General features: G+C 42.5%; 2 long non-coding RNA genes across 4 annotated transcripts in view; both read left to right on the forward strand.

Moving 5' to 3' along the window:
* The window catches only part of LOC311028995, a 386496-nt gene that overhangs the window by 331742 nt on the left and 35444 nt on the right, over positions 1-19310 (forward strand). The gene's annotated exons all lie outside the window — the stretch shown is intronic.
* Positions 1315-3760, forward strand: LOC311028830. Of its 3 annotated transcripts, XR_014598798.1 has the most exons (5): positions 1315-1447; positions 1542-1665; positions 2577-2670; positions 2865-3018; positions 3424-3760. It is a non-coding gene; the product is annotated as an uncharacterized lncRNA (long non-coding RNA). The 3 variants fall into 3 exon arrangements; XR_014598797.1 differs by having other exon boundaries at positions 2577-3018; XR_014598799.1 differs by lacking the exons at positions 1315-1447; positions 1542-1665 and adding an exon at positions 1958-2483 and having other exon boundaries at positions 2577-3018.

The raw sequence follows: 19310 nt of genomic DNA on the forward strand, positions 1-19310 counted from the left end.
TGATACACCTGTGCAACATCGTGCAGTGCAGTACAACAGCTGTGCCATAAATTCTGCTTTTATAAATCTTATACATGTTCAGTTTTTGTTGACATAATCAGAGGTGTTCATTCTGTATGTTCATTCTGTATGTATGTATGTTATTGTAGGTTGTGGTGCTGTGCTGGACTGCATTATCTCAACAATTGTTGCTTATATTTTTCCTTATAGTATTTTAATGGAGAGGGGAAAATATCAGGAACACTGATGAATATAATGCACCCCAGCACAGCAGCATCTACTATGACTCCCATAATAAACAACAACCAGAATGATCACCTTTTGAAAATGCCAGCTAAAACTAGAAATGTATAAGTTTGATAAATGAAAAATGTATGGCAGAGCAACTGAAATGGATTGTCTTAGATTGCAAAAGTGCACCTTATATCATGGTTGATGAGTATGTATATTAGTAACTGTAATGAATATGTAGTTAATTTCAAGTAATCATACGGCATTGATGCTGCATACTGCACATCAGGAGAACTGACGAGTAAGGACCAAATATCTTATAGCTCAGGAGTGATGATGACAAGGATGTTACATGTCTCTTGTTAATGATTTGTACTTGGTGGAACAGTGATGTTTACCAGATACAGGGAGGTGGAGGATTCGTGATGTTGGCTGGGGAGGAGCAGTGATAAAGCAGGGGCTGGTAGTTGGTAGAGCAGTGGTGTTTGCTGGATACAGGGAGGTGGAGGATTCGTGATGTTGGCTGGGGAGGAGCAGTGATAAAGCAGGGGCTGGTAGTTGGTAGAGCAGTGGTGTTTGCTGGATACAGGGAGGTGGAGGATTCGTGATGTTGGCTGGGGAGGAGCAGTGATATAGCAGGGGCTAGTAGTTGGTGGAGGGGCAGTTATATTTTCTGGGTACAGGTAGGTGGAGGATTTGTAAGCCTAGGTGGATGCAGTCAAATGGAGTGTTAATTATCTTGGCTTTGTTCTGGTGGGTGGAGGAGCAGTGATTGTTGGGTGCTTGTAGGTGGAGCATTACTGGTGCTGTCTGGGTTCTGGATAGTAAGGGAGGAGTGATGTGGATTGGGTGCTGGTAGGAAGAGGATTAGTGTTGTTGGTTGGGTGAAGTTAGGTGGGGGATTACTGAGGGTGGCTGGGGTTATGTTGGTGGAGGGGCAGTGATGCTGGCTTTGTCCCGAAACACTGTCAGCTTTTCCGGGGTTGGCTGATGTTGAACCTAGGCCACTGTTCTTTTTCACTTTCTTGGTTTGGCTCTTGCTTCCAGGATGGCCATCTTTTAAGTGTTGTTTTTTTCCTGTCATTTTGCTCCACTTGGTCCAGGAAGTCTGCCAAGAAGCTACTGTCATCCTCCTGGTAGCTGCCTGACTTGATGGTTGTGAGGAACTGCCCCACGGATATGAGCCTGAGGGCATGGTGGAATTCCACCGGAGTTGGTACAGGATTCTTTGATCTAACACAGCTAAATGTATTTTCAAGGCAGTCTTGAGTGAACCTTGACGTTAACACAAACCTGTGTCCTCTTGCTAGCATCTCCTCCTGTATGGCCAGAATTGATGTGGTTGCCATGATCACCCCTGACTGAACAGGCTTCCACCATCCCTTTGGCCCAATCTTCATGCCCCGGAACAAATGGACAGTGTCCTGGAGGAAGGTAATGGCCCTGTCATATTCATCAATCTTGAGCTTGCTCAAGGCTGTAATTGGATGCCTAGATGACATTAGAGCAAACCACTTGTCAATTTGTTCCAGGAACCATGCTGTGGTCATGTAGGATACAGGGCGGTTTTCTTGCTGCACCATGTATTTCAGCCCAGCACTTGTTGCCCTACTGAAAACATGCAGAGCTGGCCCAACCTTCATTTTGTCAAAATGACTTGGTCCAATGGCTGCAGCTGTCAGCTGAGGAGCGAGTTTCAATGTCATTCCTTCCTGAAATTGAATCAAGTCCTTAATTGGGAGCACAGAAACCTCGTTAGAGGGGAGGTTCTGTTTTTGGACTACATCCGAAGGAAGGGAAAACACCTGTCCACGGATAAGGGCACTTTTAAGATTTTTCACCAGATGTGGGACATCAGGCATGAAGAAGAGCTGCCTGTCTGGTGTTGCTGGATGTGTCACAGATGTTTTATTGTGGTCGACCCCAAAGGCTTTCCACATGGCCTGGTTAGGGCTACCCATGTCAGTGGTGACATTCATGACATGTAGCCCAATGGATGCTGCCCTCTGAATTATTTCAGTAATGATTGGCCTGTATACTGCTCCCTTGGTAGAATTGCCACTGAAATGGTATGCAACAACTTGCTTCCAGCGTGTTGTGTTTCCAGCCAACATGAACACACACGCATGTGTTGCTACCCCTGTGTGACCCGGCAAGGTCACATCCCCATACAGCTTTCCTGACAGCATGTGTAACTCCACACTTGGTGTTATCGCCATTTCATCCAGGGTCAACACACACTCCCTCTCCAGGTCTGTAAAGCCATCTGCCTTCAGTTTGAGGAAGTCAAACACCTCTGTCAAAATACCAGGCTCAAACCTAACTGACTGCATCCTTCTCTGCAGGGTCCTAATTCCTGGCAGGGGAATCTGCAAGTCCTGCAAGGCCTTGTAGCCAGAGGAACCAGCAGCAAACCTAAGTTTTAACGCCTTCTTGACGGTATCGTTGCTCCATTTCATCCCTCTTGTGGTTGGCCTGCTTAATGCTCCAATTTGATCTTTTGTTAAAATTTTCTTGATGTTTTTGTCCCTAATTTTCATTGTCCTCTTCAGAACTGCATTTTCCTTCTTTAATTTTCTCAGTGCTGCCCTGGTTTTTTTAATTCGATTTTCTTGTCGTTTCAATTGTTTTAGGAGCTGTGATTCTGTCAGCGGTGGCGTCCTGCTCTGCATGGCTGATGTGTGCTCTCCCTGTCTCTCCTCATCTGCCATGTCCTCTCTTTCCTCTATCTCACTTTCCCTTCTCTCACTCTGCTCATCCTTTCTTTCCTCAGTCTTGGAATCTGGTGTAAGTAGAAGCCATTTAACTGTTTATTTTCAAATATTGAATTGTGAATGTATAATTTGAGTCAAACCTTCGTGCAAAAGCATAATTACGGCGAAAGTGTTGCGTGTGTTTTAAAAATAGCGATTTGATGCTAGTGTGAAAGTGTCTGTAGCACTCCCATTGAAAATGAGTTTGAACCAAAAACGAAAATACGGTAAATCTTAAAAGGGCCTCTTTCATCGTAATTATGCTTTTACACAAAGGTTTGACTCGTATACATTCACAAAAAAGCCTAGGTTGCATTTAGCGAGAGTTTCACTTTAAATAAGAAATATTGGTATATTTATCAAGATTTGATATACATTTTACCTGTGTCACTTAAAATACAGTAGCTGTGATCTGCAGCTAAGAACCCTGTCTTTGCAGGTGAAGGGGGGCATCGTGGAGTAGGGGCCCTCCTCTTTCTGACTACTGGCCGATGCACAAAGATGGTGGGTATCGCATCTTCTCTCAGCCTAGTCTTGCCCTTGCTGGTCTTCAAAAACTGGTCAGCCTCAAAATGTGCCTGCAGAGTGACTTCACCTTAGTTCTCACACTCAACAACTCACTTGTATCCGGCACTATGAACATGTCTAGCATATATCCCATAGTGGTTGAATACACACTATCAGATGGCACATTACACTTAGTAGATATGTTTCAAATCTTTGCACACATAAAACACATCCAGTTCCTGAGGCAACTTGACAAAATGTGTAACACATCAGTGGCTGATTATACTTAACTTACCATGAGCAGGAAGATGGCCTTCAAGTGTTTTTTCCTGTCATTTTCTTTTTCTTCCCCGTTATATTTACAACGTAACTTCCCTTGGTTTTTGCATTGTTTTTCCTGTTCTCTGTTCTGTTTTTAATTAAAAACATCTTAAACTTCCCAGTGGTGTGGTATTTGAAAGTGTGCGAAAGTGCAAATGCATTGTTTGAATATGATTACCTCGCATATTTTTTTGTTAGTAGTGTCTTTGTAGGTGGTTAAATGGCTCCTTCCAACTTTAACCACCCATGCTTTTCGCCTGTCCCTGTCTTTGGGGAAGCCATACATGCGGACACCCCTCTCAGAGCGATTGGAGCATCCCCACGCAGCACAGCACACCATCGTGAAGACTGTCAAGGACTACATAGTGAAAAGGACACAAACAGCTTAACATGCTGATCTGTTTCACTTCTTTACATACTGTTTTAAGGAATTTATTGTGGTATTAAGTGCTTTTGGGAAAAACAAGACTGTGATTTATTGTGCTACTGATTTATTGTGCTTCACTGAGTAGAGTAAGTTTGAGATGAGGAAGAATAGTTAACACATAGTGATAGAAATAGTGATTTATAGTGAATTCAAATCAAAGTGTAATTTATTTGCCATGGATTTCATATTAGAATACAGTTATCATAATGTTGTTACGAGTCCAGACCTAATGTGCAGTCAATGGGCAAATCTTTGTTAGTCAGCTTTCTCCTCACTCAAATCTGAAAGTTAAGAAAAAGAGAAAATATTACGACTTTTCAACGACTGTACAGTAAAGTTAAGTTGATAAACTTAACAGAGTTCAAATCAATTAACACAAGAATATACATGTTGCAATGCAAAGCATTTATTGACCATTATTTACCGATCGTCGTGGTTTTCCTAGTGTTTTTCAATTGCCCGCCAAGCACTTCCGGGAACTTTTGGAGGCTACATGGACCACGTGATCGGCCGGCGTTTTGAACTTCCGTTGTCGCCACTCTCTCTCTTAAGGACTCTAGGTAGGAGGAGCTGCTGGACCTGAAGCCGGTCAGTGAACGAGCTTTTATTAAACCAACATGTGGAGAAGTTGACGATGCGCTTTTTGTAGTCCATTATTGTAGTTTTATCCAGCGCAGACGCACGTCAGTCGCCGGTGCCGATCATCAGCTGTCAATCATCAGCGGCCGCGTTATAATGACGTAGCTTAGTGAAAGTCCGGTCGGATTCTCTGAGCACCGCGGCCGTCTTTTCCTAAATCCTTTTGAGTTCTCCTATCGCCTTTCCTTAACCCCGTGACGTTTTCCCCAGAGGTCAAGGAATAGGAGTTAGGACTTTATTTTTTGACAATTCGACTGCACCCCAGGTTTCTTTACACAACCAGTGAAGTTAGCGCTGATGCTAAAGCTAGCGTTAAGATAGCGCTAATCTTCCTTGCACAAATTACAGTATTACAGAACTATAGTAACTGATAACTGATAGCATCTGGATGCTGCGTTATCACATGTAATGTTGCGCATTTACTAAGCAAACTAAAAGTACCTCTTCCAGCAGAAACTCCGCGAGCATCTCATCTCTTTTGAGATCCGGATGAAGCCGCATTAGCCTCCGCCATCGCTGGAAAGCAGAACCGATGTTGACTCGCGTCCTGCCTCTCGACTCATCGAGTGTTTTCTTTAGTGCAGCTTTTTGTGAAATAGTCTTCTTTTTGCTGATAGTTTTCTCTGTGGGAGCAGCCTGGGTGGAAGTGGCGGCTCACCTTGGTCGTCATTGTCAGTTCTTTGCCGTTCCGTGCTCTCAGACCGCTCTCCTGGAGAGGCGCGTGACCCGCAAGCCGTGACCGCGGTAGGCGACGCTGCGACGGATGACGGGCAGGAAGTTCGACCAATCAGTTTATTCGGTCCGACTAAAATCATTGGTCAGACTTTTATCAGAAATATATGAGAATTAAATATTGATGAGTTTCAAGACCTGATGGATTTATTTTACATTTTGGTGTGCCGTACGCTTATTAGGAGCATTTTAATATTCCAAAAGATAAATAAAATAATAAATAAAATTTGAATATTGAAAAAATATGGAATTGAATTTGAATAGTATTATAAAAGAAAATTAACAGCTATGTTAATTATTAATGAATTTTGAATGAATGAATTATTTTTTCAAGGTTCTTTATCACCTGCACAGATGAGATGCAACATAAAACAGACAACAACAAAAACATGATATCGGCATTATAGATTGGCCATCGGCTGCCCTGCTCTTTCAATATCGGCATCAGCATCGGCCATTGAAAAACACAGGTAGCACGAAGGTCGCCACTCGCCTTGTGGAGGTCAAAGCGGGAAGCAATGCCGTCTTGTATGAAAGAAATTTCATGTCCACAAAATAAATGCCTTCAAGTAAATGTGTCCACCCTCCCACTGTCCTTTACTACACAAGTACAGTATATGCTTTATGGTAGGAGTCACATTCATTCAGAGTTTAACAAGTATTCTGCATTATTACAATCCCACAGTGAAAGTAGAAACCTTAGCAGTTCTTTTAAAGTGCAGCTCAATAACAAGTTCTTAGCAATGCATATAGAAATTGGTCTCACCAGCAAGGCTTTGTTCCTGAGTTAAATCCTAATATATTCCCCGAACATCTTCTTTTTTTTTAATCCCTTTTGGTCTCAACTCGATGAAAGATCCAAGGTTCGTTTTTCAACACGCAGACCACGACAACTCGATGAAAGATCCAAGGTTCCTGTGCAGTGACTAAACCATTGCAGCGTATCCAAAGCTGCAGCACGCCTTATCTTCAGTCTACCCAAATTCTCCCATGTGAACCCCCTCCTCCGTGACCTCCACTGGCTCCCTGTAGCAGCCTGCATCTAATTCAAGATGATGGCACTGGCCTTCAAGGCCATCAATGGAACGGAACCCATCTACCTTCAAACACTGGTCAAATGCCCCGAAGCGAGCACTTCGCTCCTCTACTTCAGCTGGCCGGCTGGTACCACCATCGCTGAAATCAAACAAATGTCGCTCAGCAAAGTCCAGACTCTTTTCTGTTCTGGTCCTCAGTGGTGGAACGAACTCCCGACCAATGTCAGGACAGCAGAGTCACTGCCATCTTCTGAAAAAGGCTCAAGACTCAGCTGTTCAGACTTCACCTACAGGAGGATGAAGAGAGGTGTGTTGGGATGTTGGGTGTTGCTGTCTCTGCAAAGCTTCAGGAAGCACAGAAGCCAAATGTTTGTGGCTTCAAGGTATACAGATAAATAGTGACATCTGGTGGAAAAGGCTTGGTTTCATGATAAAACAGGGAAAATATTTAAGTGAACTGGATGGCAACCCTGTCTCTTATACAACTAAACTGCAGGTTCAAGAAGAGAAAGGTTTCTTCCAGACTGAATTGTTGCAGAGTTAAACAATCAAAACAAAACGTTAATGAACCAAGTTCATTTTCATATTTAATTATTTCCCAATATATAATGTTTTTTATGTTTACTAACTCCTTACATATTTATCTTTTTATTTATTTCTGTTTTTCTTCATCTATATGTTTATATCTGGCAGCAGGAAATGCCATAAAGTACCAATGCAGTGAGCTACTAAGATGACTTTAACGCTTAGCTGTAGAGTTGACCTGCAATTATGACGATGACTTTGTTAACAGCTTCACACCAGAATCCAGATGGATGCAGGGGCCCGTTTCAGAAAGCAAGTTTAACAAACTCTGAGTCAAAACCTGAACTCTAGCTTGACCAACTCTGAACTGTCAAACTCAGAGTTTTTGGTTTCAGAACAGGTTTTACGATTTAGTTCAATCAACTCTGAGTATTAATTGTAGAAAAAAAAGAAATGTTTCGTCTTGAGTGTTCCACTCATTCAACATTTATATTCTATGTGTGTTTGAGCACACAGGTACAACCTAACCGGCTCAAAACAGACCTGGCAGCAACTAAAGATGAAATATAAAGATATAGTCCAAACAGGTAAGGTCACATTTAATTACAAGCAATTGTGGTGTTGTTTAGCCTGCCCTCATTAAACAGCATTCAGTGGCTCCATTCAACATGTGGAAGTGATATTTAAGTAATTAGGGAAACAAAGACAAAGTCAAATCTTCAGCCATCCCATCACTGCCAGTATTAAATATTGTCTATATGAGATCACACCTAAATGCCTGTTGGACATGCATGTGTCTGTTTTGTGGATATGTTAAAATTTGACCTCCTGTATAGCCAACAGAAAAAAGGCGGAGGCCAGCAAACCGGTTGTCGGTTCACCACCACCGCTCACAGAGGCTGAAGAGATGGCCCTCAGTCAGAACAGTGGGCAACATATTGCTGAGGGCCTCTCTGGGGGGATCTCATCAGAGCCAGCCACGCCCCAGGACACAAGGGCCTGCATAAGAGGTAAATTATTCAAATGACTGGCATATATGGCGTTTAGGATGAATGTACATATATGTACACCCTTTTTCTAGTGTTAGCTCAGTAATCCATTCATCATAGACACAACTTGGCACACTGATTTTTCTTGTAGCAGTAGGCTACACTTCTCTGTAATTGGCTGCTGTTCTCAGATATCAATCTATTTCAAGGTGACTCAGAGTCTGAGCTGCGACCTGCACACTATTGTTTAAAAAAGGAAATGTACATTAGGTGGGCACTTTTCTGGGTAATCATCAACTGACTAATCTTCTTCTAGCAGTTACTGATGGTGTAATCTGTCTTGTGGAGCCTTCTGCTATAACAGACCTCCATGCTGTTATAAGTACTCTTAATATTCCACATTTTCATGATGGGTAGAATATAACACAACAATTCTGTTTTATTGCAGGGAAGATGCAGAAAGGCCTGTTTTTATTTATTTATTTCGATCATGTTTACAGTGTACCAACCAATGCAACATAATTTACATCAGGTTGACCGAAAAAAAAAGGTTTAGGCTGAAGCTAATTAGCTTATACATGCCTAACCTTGGTACTTTACAACCTTGTTGCTAAAAACAAGAAAGATTAAACAAACAAAACGCTAACAAACAACCAACAGATATTTAAATATCAACTATGTCCATGAACTTCAATGTCTGTAAATTTAAAAACAGTTAATTTGTCTGTTCACGATAACCTACATTACTAACTACTCGTATTGCTCTTTTTTCCTTTGTGCATAATGTCTGTAAGTTGCTTTTGTAAGTGTTTCCCCACACCTCCACACAATAAGTCAAATAAGGTAGTATAAGAGTACAGTACAAAGTGAAAAGTGATTTCTGGTTCAGGATATGCCTTGTGTCACAGGGTCCTTAAACCAGGTTCAAATGACATATAAATGATGGCGTAGTCGACAAGTATTTCCTTTGGTGGATTTATTTGCTTCACCCAGTGCAAAACATAAACCATACAGGACATACAAGGAGCTCTGCAACAGCTCAAAGCAGCAGCCCAACACTAACTGACCGGGCCTGGGCCAAAGCAGCCCTCTTTTAAAGGTAAGGCTCCTCCCACTGAGCCGGGTATTCTTATGAAAACAATTATCAATCACACATACTCATATCAGAGAAACCATTTCACCATTCAGGGTTATTCATTATTTTACCAAATATATTTCCATGATTTACCAGATGCAATGTCAACTCCACATGCCTTATATAAACATGAAAAATGAAACAAACAATAACGGCACAATCACCGCCGGTCACATGACCACAAACCCCGCCCAGTGACGTATATAACACCAGGAAATCCTTTGTCCCGGTTTGACTGAGGACACACCCACCCCGGTGAGTTACGATGCAGGTAAGTGTATGCACAACAGAGACCAAGTGTGCACCCATGGTCTCCTCACAGAGCTGGGAGGAAAAAGGATCGTTAACATGATCATTTACTGAACTGAGATGAACAGAGGGAAGAAACGAGTGTGGCGTGTGTGTGCGTGTGTGCGAGCATCAGCGTCCCTCAGCGCCACGCGCTGCTCCCCGTGCGCCATGCGCCATGCACTGGGCACGGACCGTGACGGCGCTCCGTCACACTTGCTTTACCTAGGATTCCAATACTTCTTGCTAACTTTGATCGAACATACTTTATATGGGGTTTCCAGCTGAAACTGTGGTCAATGATTACTCCCAAGAAAGGATTCTCAAAAACCCTTTCTTATTCTACATTATCAATCGTTATCTCAACTTGTGTATTTAAATTTATTTTCCTTTTGCCAAATGATGAATTTGTTTTTTTTTTAGATTTAGTGATAACTTGTTTGTGTCCAACCACAATTTCAGCTTACACAATCCTGCTGAGACTACTTCCAACAGCTGCTGTAAATTCTCCCCAGAACAAAAGATATTGGTGTCATCGGCAAAAACAACCACAATACTGGAAACTTTACAAATATCATTGATATATAAAATAAATAATTTTGGTCCCAATATAGAACCTTGCGGCACACCACATGTAATGTTTAGGCTAGTTGATCTATATTCACCCATTTGAACAAACTGTTGCCAGTTTCCAATGTAGCTACGTAACCAATCATACCCCACCCCTCTAATTCCAAACCTGTTCATCTTTTGCAATAAAATAATAAAATATCATGATCGATTGTATCAAATGCTTTCTTCAAGTCAATAAAAACCCCTACAGCATATTTCTTATTGTCAAGTGAACTTGTTAATTCTTCAACTAATTCCATTAAAGCCATTGAAGTTGATCGGTTTGTTCTAAAACCATACTGGCAATCCATTAGTAACTGATGCTTTTCAATGAAACTGTCCAAACGTACAACAAATAATTTCTCCAGAATTTTTGAGAACTGAGAAAGCAAGGAAACTGGCCTGTAATTGGTGAAAAGATGTTTGTCTCCAGCTTTGTATAATGGGATCACCTTAGCGGTTTTCATTTTGCTAGGAAATGAGCCTGATTTAAAAGATAAGTTACAAATGTATGTTAAAGGATCTGCAATAGCAATAATTACATTCTTGATCACCATCATATCAATGTCATTCCAATCTTGTTCTTGAACATGTTAACAATATTAATTATTTCGTTTCTATCCGTATCCCTCAAAAAAATTGTCTCTGGATTTCTTTCACCAAAATATTGAGAGACATCTCCCCCTTGTGGAGGCTTTATTTCTCTTGCTAGCCCGGGTCCCATGTTCACAAAGAAATTGTTAAACCCTTCAACCACATCATTAATGTTGGTGATTGACTTTTCATTATCAATAAAAAGGTCTGGGTAGCTTGAGTTAGTTGTTCTACTTCTAATGATTTTATTTAATATATTCCATGTACCCTTGATGTTATTTATGTTCTTTTCTAATATATCATTATAATAATCTTTCTTACATTTCCTAATAATATCAGTTAATTTATTTTTATATATTTTATATTTGGTTTCTTAATCTCTCTTTTTTTTACAGGCTTTTGACAATCCCCTTGTGAACCAGGGCTTATCTGGACACTTTGGTTTCTTCCTGCATTGTCACAAAGGACAGTTTTTGTCATATAGGAAAAGGAATGAGTTTGAAAAAGCATCATATGCTGATTCAACATCCTCTGCTTCATACACATTCTTCCAGTCCCGGGATATCAATTCACTTCTAAATGCATTAAGTGCTTCTTCCGTTCTTACTCTCACATAGCCAATACTATTCACAACCTTCTTCATCCTATAATCACAGTAATAGATCACAAAAACTGGCAAATGGTCACTGATATCATTCATTAACAATCCACTCACTATATTGTTTTCCATGTTATTAGTAAAAATATTATCAATTAATGTAGCAGAGTGAGATGTTATTCTACTAGGCTTGGTGATACTAGGATATAAACTCATGCTATAAATTGCAGCAATAAACTCATCTGCCGATGAAAGCTTGTTAGGATTAAGCAAGTCTATATTAAAATCACCACAAATGAACATGACCTTTTGCTCCATCTTTGTAAACATGTCTTCCATCAAATTCTTAAATATGTCAATATTGGAGCTGGGAGCTCTGTAAACACAGCTGACAATAATATTTTCTTTTTTTCCATGACAATCTCTATGGTTATACATTCACACACATCCTCAATTGTAGTAGTCATACCCTCTACAATGTTATATTTTAACCTTCTGTCCACATAAAGAGCTGTCCCCCCTCCTATTTTGTTTGCTCTGTTCATGAAATTAAAATCATATCCTTCCAACTGAAAGTCGACTCCTTTCTCCAACTTGAGCCATGTCTCTGAAATTGCAATCACATTGAATGGCGTGCTGAACTGACTTAAATAATCCTTAATACTTTGAAAATTAGCATATAGACTTCTGCTGTTGAAGTGAATAATTGATATACTATTATCTAATTTGATGTTTTTATTAAACTGTTCGTCAGTATAATAACAGCAGTTTTCTGTATTACCATACTTGAAGAAGTTGCTCTCCGGGTCAATATCTTCATCCAAACGCATGTTGAAAGGCCACTGTTCTTCAGTAAGTGTTTTTTGTTCACTAGTCATTGTTCAAGTGTCCTAATTTCACGCATACACCTTTTTAAAATAACTTTCAGTTAATGATGGTGTTCCACAATGCAACTTCCAGCTTCTTTCTCTCTAACAGAGCAATGCTGGAAATTACAATGAGGAAGAGGGTCCTTTAACCTCCACAGCACAGCTTACCTCAGTAAGATGTTGTTCAGCATTGAGCTTCAACTAAATATGACACTTGGTAGACATGGCACTGTGAAATTCAACGTTATTTGTGTTCCCTATAGCTGCCTGTGAGACAATTGTACAAAGTGTATTTGAAAACACAAATCGATAAATCACATCTGGAAATGGATCACATCAGGCTGCAGATTCAAAAGGAACAAATGGAAATACAACTACTGGATCATCAGTTAAAGGTGGGTGATGTGCCCACAGGTGGATGATTTTTAATTGTTTCAACAACAAAAGATTAACTGTCCAACATTTGTACTTCCAGGTAATAAAGAAGACCTCATAAAATAACAGGCATATTGTCTTTCTTCGACACTGGTGATGGGTCGCTTAGAAATGATTGAAGCGTATCATGTCTCTCACAGCTCTTCCATCTCGTGCATCAGCAGGGGGGTTGGGACTATTGTCTGTATCATCAGGGCAAGAGTAGGACATTGTTCCATTCTGGTTGCACACTTGTCAACACTTGTTTACCTGATAATACAAGCATTTCTAAAAAGATTCAGCAAAACTTTTTCATACTCTTGCGTGAAACTCGAGTCACGGAAATAGCTGGGTAAACATGGAAGTGGCGTCTACGCTGCGGTAGCATTAGCAGCAGAGGATAGAAGCTATCGGGCAAGTGTTCTTTTAAATAAACTCCTGATGTAACTTACAAACTTTCAAATGCCTCGTTTTGTGAGTACAGACCCTATGTGTACTACTGCAGCAGTTTGGTAACATTCCATGCATTATTAGTGGGGTAATTTACGAGATATACAAGATGTACCATAGCGCCAGTACTAAGCCATTCGGCTGATAGCCCTATCTTGACCAATGCGGACCATCGCTAAAAATGCTTCTGAGGGGCTGTTTGGCTGGATGTCATGGTGGAAATGACCTAGGGTGCATTTTACTCCGAACCATCACTTTAACTAACTCAAGGTTTTCACTAAACCTGCTTCCTGAAACAGGCCCCAGATCCAGTAAGGGTGCTACTCTGCTGATTTGTTCGTCAGATCCACCCGTCGCTCCTCAGCAGCCCAAATATGGACTTGAGGCTCTAAAGCCGTAGCTCGTCTATGACAGACTCGGTCCTCCATATGAAATCCAGCCTGTTCTGCAGCTTGGTCCCGACACGGCCGCTCATTTAGTTTGTCTGTGATGCTCCCACACACGGCATCATGGGAAGTGTAGTTAGTTAGTCAGGTTAACGTCTACCATGCTCTGTTGTTGTCTGAACCTAAGTTTGTATTCTGGCCAAGCTGTTACTTGATGCATTAAAGGTAGAACATGTTGTAAAATTACCATATTAATGATCGTGTATAGATACATCCTCGGATGCGCTGGGACACATCATCAGTGATGTTGTTTCCTGAGCTCATCGGGTGTTTCGGGTCTCTCAACATCAGACACCCTCCCTCAGGTGACCCAGCCGGGGTGATCAATCCCCGGATTGTGTCCCAGCAGCGTTAGCCCACATTTCAGACCTTTTAATACAAATCCACCTAGAGGCTCTCTCTGCAGCCTCTGTGGCGGACTTGATGGCTCTCCTCTTTGCAGCTCCTGAGATGCCAAGAAGCCTGTAGGCCCTGCACAGAGAATGTGCAGCGAAGCCCCGACATCCCACCTCTATTGGCTCACAGCGGGCTTTCCAGCCTCTCCTCCGACAATCTTCGATGAGCTCCTGGTATTTGAGTCGCTTGCGCTCATTGGCCTCTTCCATGCGGTCCTCCCAAGGGACTGTCAGTTCCAATAAGAGGACTTTCTTCGACGAGGCAGATGTCAGTACCAGGTCTGGTCTCAAGGAAGTTGATGTTACGTATTCTGGGAATTTGAGTTGCCTGCCCAAGTCAACTCGCAGTTCCCAGTCTGATGCCGATGAGAGAAGACTGGCCGATGGTGTTGGCTTTGAGCGTGGCTTCTCTCCAGCCTTCACGAAGGGAATCGCCTTCCGGCTGCTGGCGTGTTTGTTGTTGGCCACTGTACTGGAGATGGTCTCAGCCACTATATATATATATATATATATATATATATAAAATTCTCACCCTTGGTGGGGTGGTATCTGTGTCATCCTCAACCTCGGGTCCTCTACCAGAGGCCTGGGAGTTTGAGGGTTCTGCGCAGTATCTTGGCTGTTCCTAGGACTGCACTCTTCTGGACTGAGGCTTCAGATGTTGTTCCTGGGATCTGTTGGAGCCACTCTCCCAGTTTGGGGGTTACTGCCCCGAGTGCCCCCACTACCACGGGGACCACGCTAGCCTTGACCTTCCACATCTGTTCCAGCTGCTCTTTCAACCCTTGGTACTTCTCAATTTTCTCGTGTTCCTTCTTCCTGATGTTGGCGTCAGCTGGGATCGCCACATCTATCACCACCACTGTCTTCTGCTCTTTGTCCACCACCACTATGTCCGGTTGGTTAGCCAGGAGCTGTTTGTCAGTCTGGAAGCTGAAGTCCCACAGAACCTTGGCCCTGTTGTTCTCAGTCACCTTCTGTGGTATGGCCCATTGGGATTTGGGTACTTCTATTCCATACTGGTTGCAGATGTTCCTGTGTACTATCCCAGCCACTTGGTTGTGTCTCTCCATGTACGCTGATCCAGCTAGCATCTTACACCCTGCTACTATGTGCTGGACTGTCTCAGGGACTTCTTTGCACAGTCTGCATCTTGGGTCTGATCTGCTCTGGTAGATCCTGGCCTCTATGGCTCTTGTGCTTATGGCCTGTTCTTGTGCTGCCATGATTAGTGCCTCTGTGCTGTCTGTCAGTCCTGCATTTTCCAGCCACTGGTAGGATTTCTTGATATCAGCCACTTCCTCTACCTGACGGTGGTACATGCCATGTAGGGGCTTGTCCTTCCAGGTTGTCTGCTCCTCCTCCTCCACACTCTCATCAGGGTTCTGCTGCCTGAGGCATTCACTTAGCAGTTCATCCTTCGGGGCCATTTTTTCGATGTAATCTCGAATTTTCGATGTTTCATCCTGGACTGCGGCCTTGACGCTCACTAGCCCTCGGCCTCCCTCTTTCCGCTTAGTGTATAGCCTCAGGGTGCTGGACTTGGGGTGGAACCCTCCGTGCATGGTGAGGAGCTTTCTAGTCCTGATATCTGTGGCTTCTAGCTCCTCCTTTGGCCAGCTTATCATACCAGCGGGGTATCTGATGACTGGTAGTGCGTACATGTTGATGGCTCGGACCTTGTTCTTACCATTCAGCTGACTTTTCAGGACCTGCCTTACTCTCTGGAGATATTTGGCTGAGGTTGATTTCCTTGTGGCCTCTTCATGGTTTCATGGTTGTGGGATGCCAAGGTACTTGTAGCTGTCTTGGATATCACATATGTTGCCCTCTGGTAGGTCAATCCCCTCAGTCCTGATCATCTTGCCTCTCTTGGAGACCATCCGGCCACACTTGTCCAATCCGATTGACATCCCTATATCATCACTGTAGATCCTGGTGGTGTGGATCAGTGAGTCTATATATATATATATATATATATATATATATATATATATATATATATATATATATATATAAATAATGTGTGTAATACACCTCATGTGTGTGTTTAATAGGGAAGCATGTAGACAGTGAAAAGGGTGGGTCAGTCCTCGGACCCACCCTTTTCACTGTCTACATGCTTCCCCTTGGCTGTGTCATCAGCCGGCATGGAATATCTTTCCATTGCTATGCTGATGACACCCAACTTTATTTCAAAATCAACCCAGCATCCTCTGACACCCTGCCATCTTCCACACTCACCACCTGCCTGGGGGAGACAAAGGCGTGGATGAAGGAGAATTTTCTGCAGCTTAACAGTTCAAAAACTGAAGCCATTCTCATTGGCACCCCACATCAGACCCGGTCATCCACCATTACCAGTATCACCTTCGCCGGCCACGACATCCACCTTTCTCCATCAGTCACCAACCTTGGTGTAATAATGGACCCCCACCTGACCTTTGAACTTCACATCAAACAGCTTTGCAAAAACTCTTTTTACCACCTAAAAAACATTGCAAAACTCCGTCCATCACGCTCTCTCCCAGATGCAGAAAAACTCGTCCATGCCTTTGTCTCCACCAGGCTGGACTACTGTAATGCTCTTCTTGCCGGGATCTCCAACAAAAACATCCAAAAACTCCAATACATTCAAAACTGTGCTGCCCGGATCCTTACAAGGACACGAAAATTTGACCACATCACACCAATTCTCAAATCCATCCACTGGCTCCCTCTCCCATTCAGGATTGAATACAAGGTTTCCCTACTGACCCACCAGTGCCTCCATGGTAATGCTCCTATTTACCTGAAGGAGCTAATCACCCCTCAGCCCACTTCACGACACCTCCGCTCCGGTCAGGCAAACCTCCTGCAGATCCCAAGGACCAAACTCCGAACCATGGGAGACAGAGCTTTCTGTCACGCCGCTCCCTGTCTTTGGAATGCTCTCCCTGACCACCTGAGAGCACCACTGACCCTGGACACTTTTAAAAAAGGCCTAAAAACCTACCTTTTTAAAAAAGCCTTTCATTAGTTGTTTCCTTTGGAGAGACGCTGTCTCTCCAAATTTTAACTTTTACTTTTCTTTTTTTATGTAGCACTTTGAGATTGTTTGCTCAATATAAAGTGCATTACAAATAAAATTCATTATTATTATTATTATTATTAATAACTAATAACTGGTGTGCACTCAGGCCCTTCATCATCATCATCATCATCAACAACATACTCAAATGATAACTCTCAACACACTTGTGAAATGTTTATTTACAGTATTTATAGTACCAGAGCTTATTGTTTCATATACATTTACAGCACAGACCCTCAGGGAGTCGAGAGCCGCCGTCGTCTGCGTGTTTAAAACGATCCATGTTTATTGCTTCAGAGAGAACTGCACCATGGGAAGTCAGTCATTCATGGAAGAGGAAACATGAAACGGCTCTTTACAATACCGTTGAATAAACCTCTTAAAAACAAGAATTATTTGCACCATGCGCACAAAATTAGAAAAGTCAAATTTTCTGGCTGCAATATTACACAGAAACACCTGCAATAATAAAAAAAAAAACATGCACACACAAGAGCTTAAAATCATCAAATGTTTCCTCTGAGCATGGCACCAAATAAAAATGAGACAAAATACCAACAGGGTGGCGTTCTTGTTGAGTTTGTGAAGGAGAAGACAGGAAACGACCAACATTTGGCTTCGGAATTCAAAAATCAAGTTGCTTCTTGCTGTTGTGTCACATCCCAACGGCAAATCCACCTCTCAGCATCCACCCACATTAAACACAACATGAGCTGCGTTTCAATAACGGTTTGAGTCGCCCTCGCTCACTTGCCCTAAGCACTTGCCCTCGGGGGAATCCCCGCCGCCATCTTAAGGGCTGTTCCAATTCCCTGAACAGCTGAAGTGAACTCCGTGAGATCGACCCTTGAGGGCTGAGTGATCGAGTGAACAACGATAGTCACTTCAGAGCTGTATATCACCCACAATGCATTGCAGTGGTGCACGAAAAATATGTCCATGCGGTGGCGATAATGAACCTCAAACACCATTGTCTGCTGTCTATTCACCACCAAGGAAGAAGAAAATGAATTAAAGGAGGCAGCACGGGCAGGTACTAATTGTGCAATTAGACTGTCTGTGTTGCAGAGTCATGGCAGAGCCCAACGTTTACAAGTGTAAGTATATAAGCTTTTGTCACAAACAAAAGAAAAAGAAAGCAAAATACTTGTATCTAGCATTTTATTTTTCTGATGTCACATTGTTTGCTGTGCATTCTGTGTGATTAAGGGATTGTGTCCATATTGTTACAGGGTCTGATGAGGACACAGAGCTCCTCATAAACCTCAGAATGACAAATCAAGATATCTTTACTGGCAAAAGAAATGCCTCAAAGCTGGCCTGGGAGTGAGTTTGTTTGTAACCTACTGTCGCATTGCATTTGAATGTAGTTCTGTTACTTATTACTTACCATTGCTTCTTTGTTGTGGTGCTAATTTTATTTGTGGGAGACTATATAAAGGTTTTAATGTAGGCTACCGTATTTTCTTGACTATAAGTCGCGTTTAGTTTGGCAGTAGCTCATCTTCATCTTCCTCACGTGCTATTCTCGCTGCGCTGTCGGCCCGTCTTCGGTCTCTGCTCCGATCCCGACCGGGCTCCGGACACGGACCAGAGACCCAGGTCCGACAGTGCAAGCGGCTGTCCCTCTCTGAAACAGAGGAGAGGTCGTCTTCACAGACAGTCCACAAATAGTTTCTGATCACATCCTCCGTTTGCTCCAGGCGACAGTTTTTTTTCCAGTTTTTGTTTTTACCCGCCTGTAGGCTATTTGATGTTGGCCTCAAAGCCCCGGCCATTATGAGACCCGGCTAGTAATTAAATGTTTGAAAAATAAATGCGACTCATAAACCGGTGCGACGTATGTTTTATTTTTCTCATCATGGCATATTTTTTGACAGATGCGACTAATACTCAGGTGCGACATATAGTCCGGAAAATACGTTTGGTGAGCATAACATAACTGTTTTATTGTGTAAACAGGACAATTGTACAGAAGATGGGTCTGCAGGGGAGGCTGACGGCAACACAGGCGGCCAAAAAGTGGGAAAACCTAAAAAAGAAATACAAGGTAATTAGTATACAGTAGCTATCCAATTGGTGAAACAAATTCACTCATAAAAAAAAAAAATAGACCGTGTTACTTCTGTTTTCTCCCCTATAGGACCTGAAAGCCCCCCCTACTGGAGCAGGAACCGATCAGGGGGAGGAAAAGGCAGACAGCTGGCAGTGGTTTCCCCTGATGCATGAGGCAATTGGGTCACGGCCATCAATAACACCACCTGCCCTTATTGCC

Source organism: Eutrigla gurnardus, assembly GCF_963514095.1.
Source record: "Eutrigla gurnardus genome assembly, chromosome: 18".
In the NCBI taxonomy this organism is placed as follows: domain Eukaryota; kingdom Metazoa; phylum Chordata; class Actinopteri; order Perciformes; family Triglidae; genus Eutrigla; species Eutrigla gurnardus.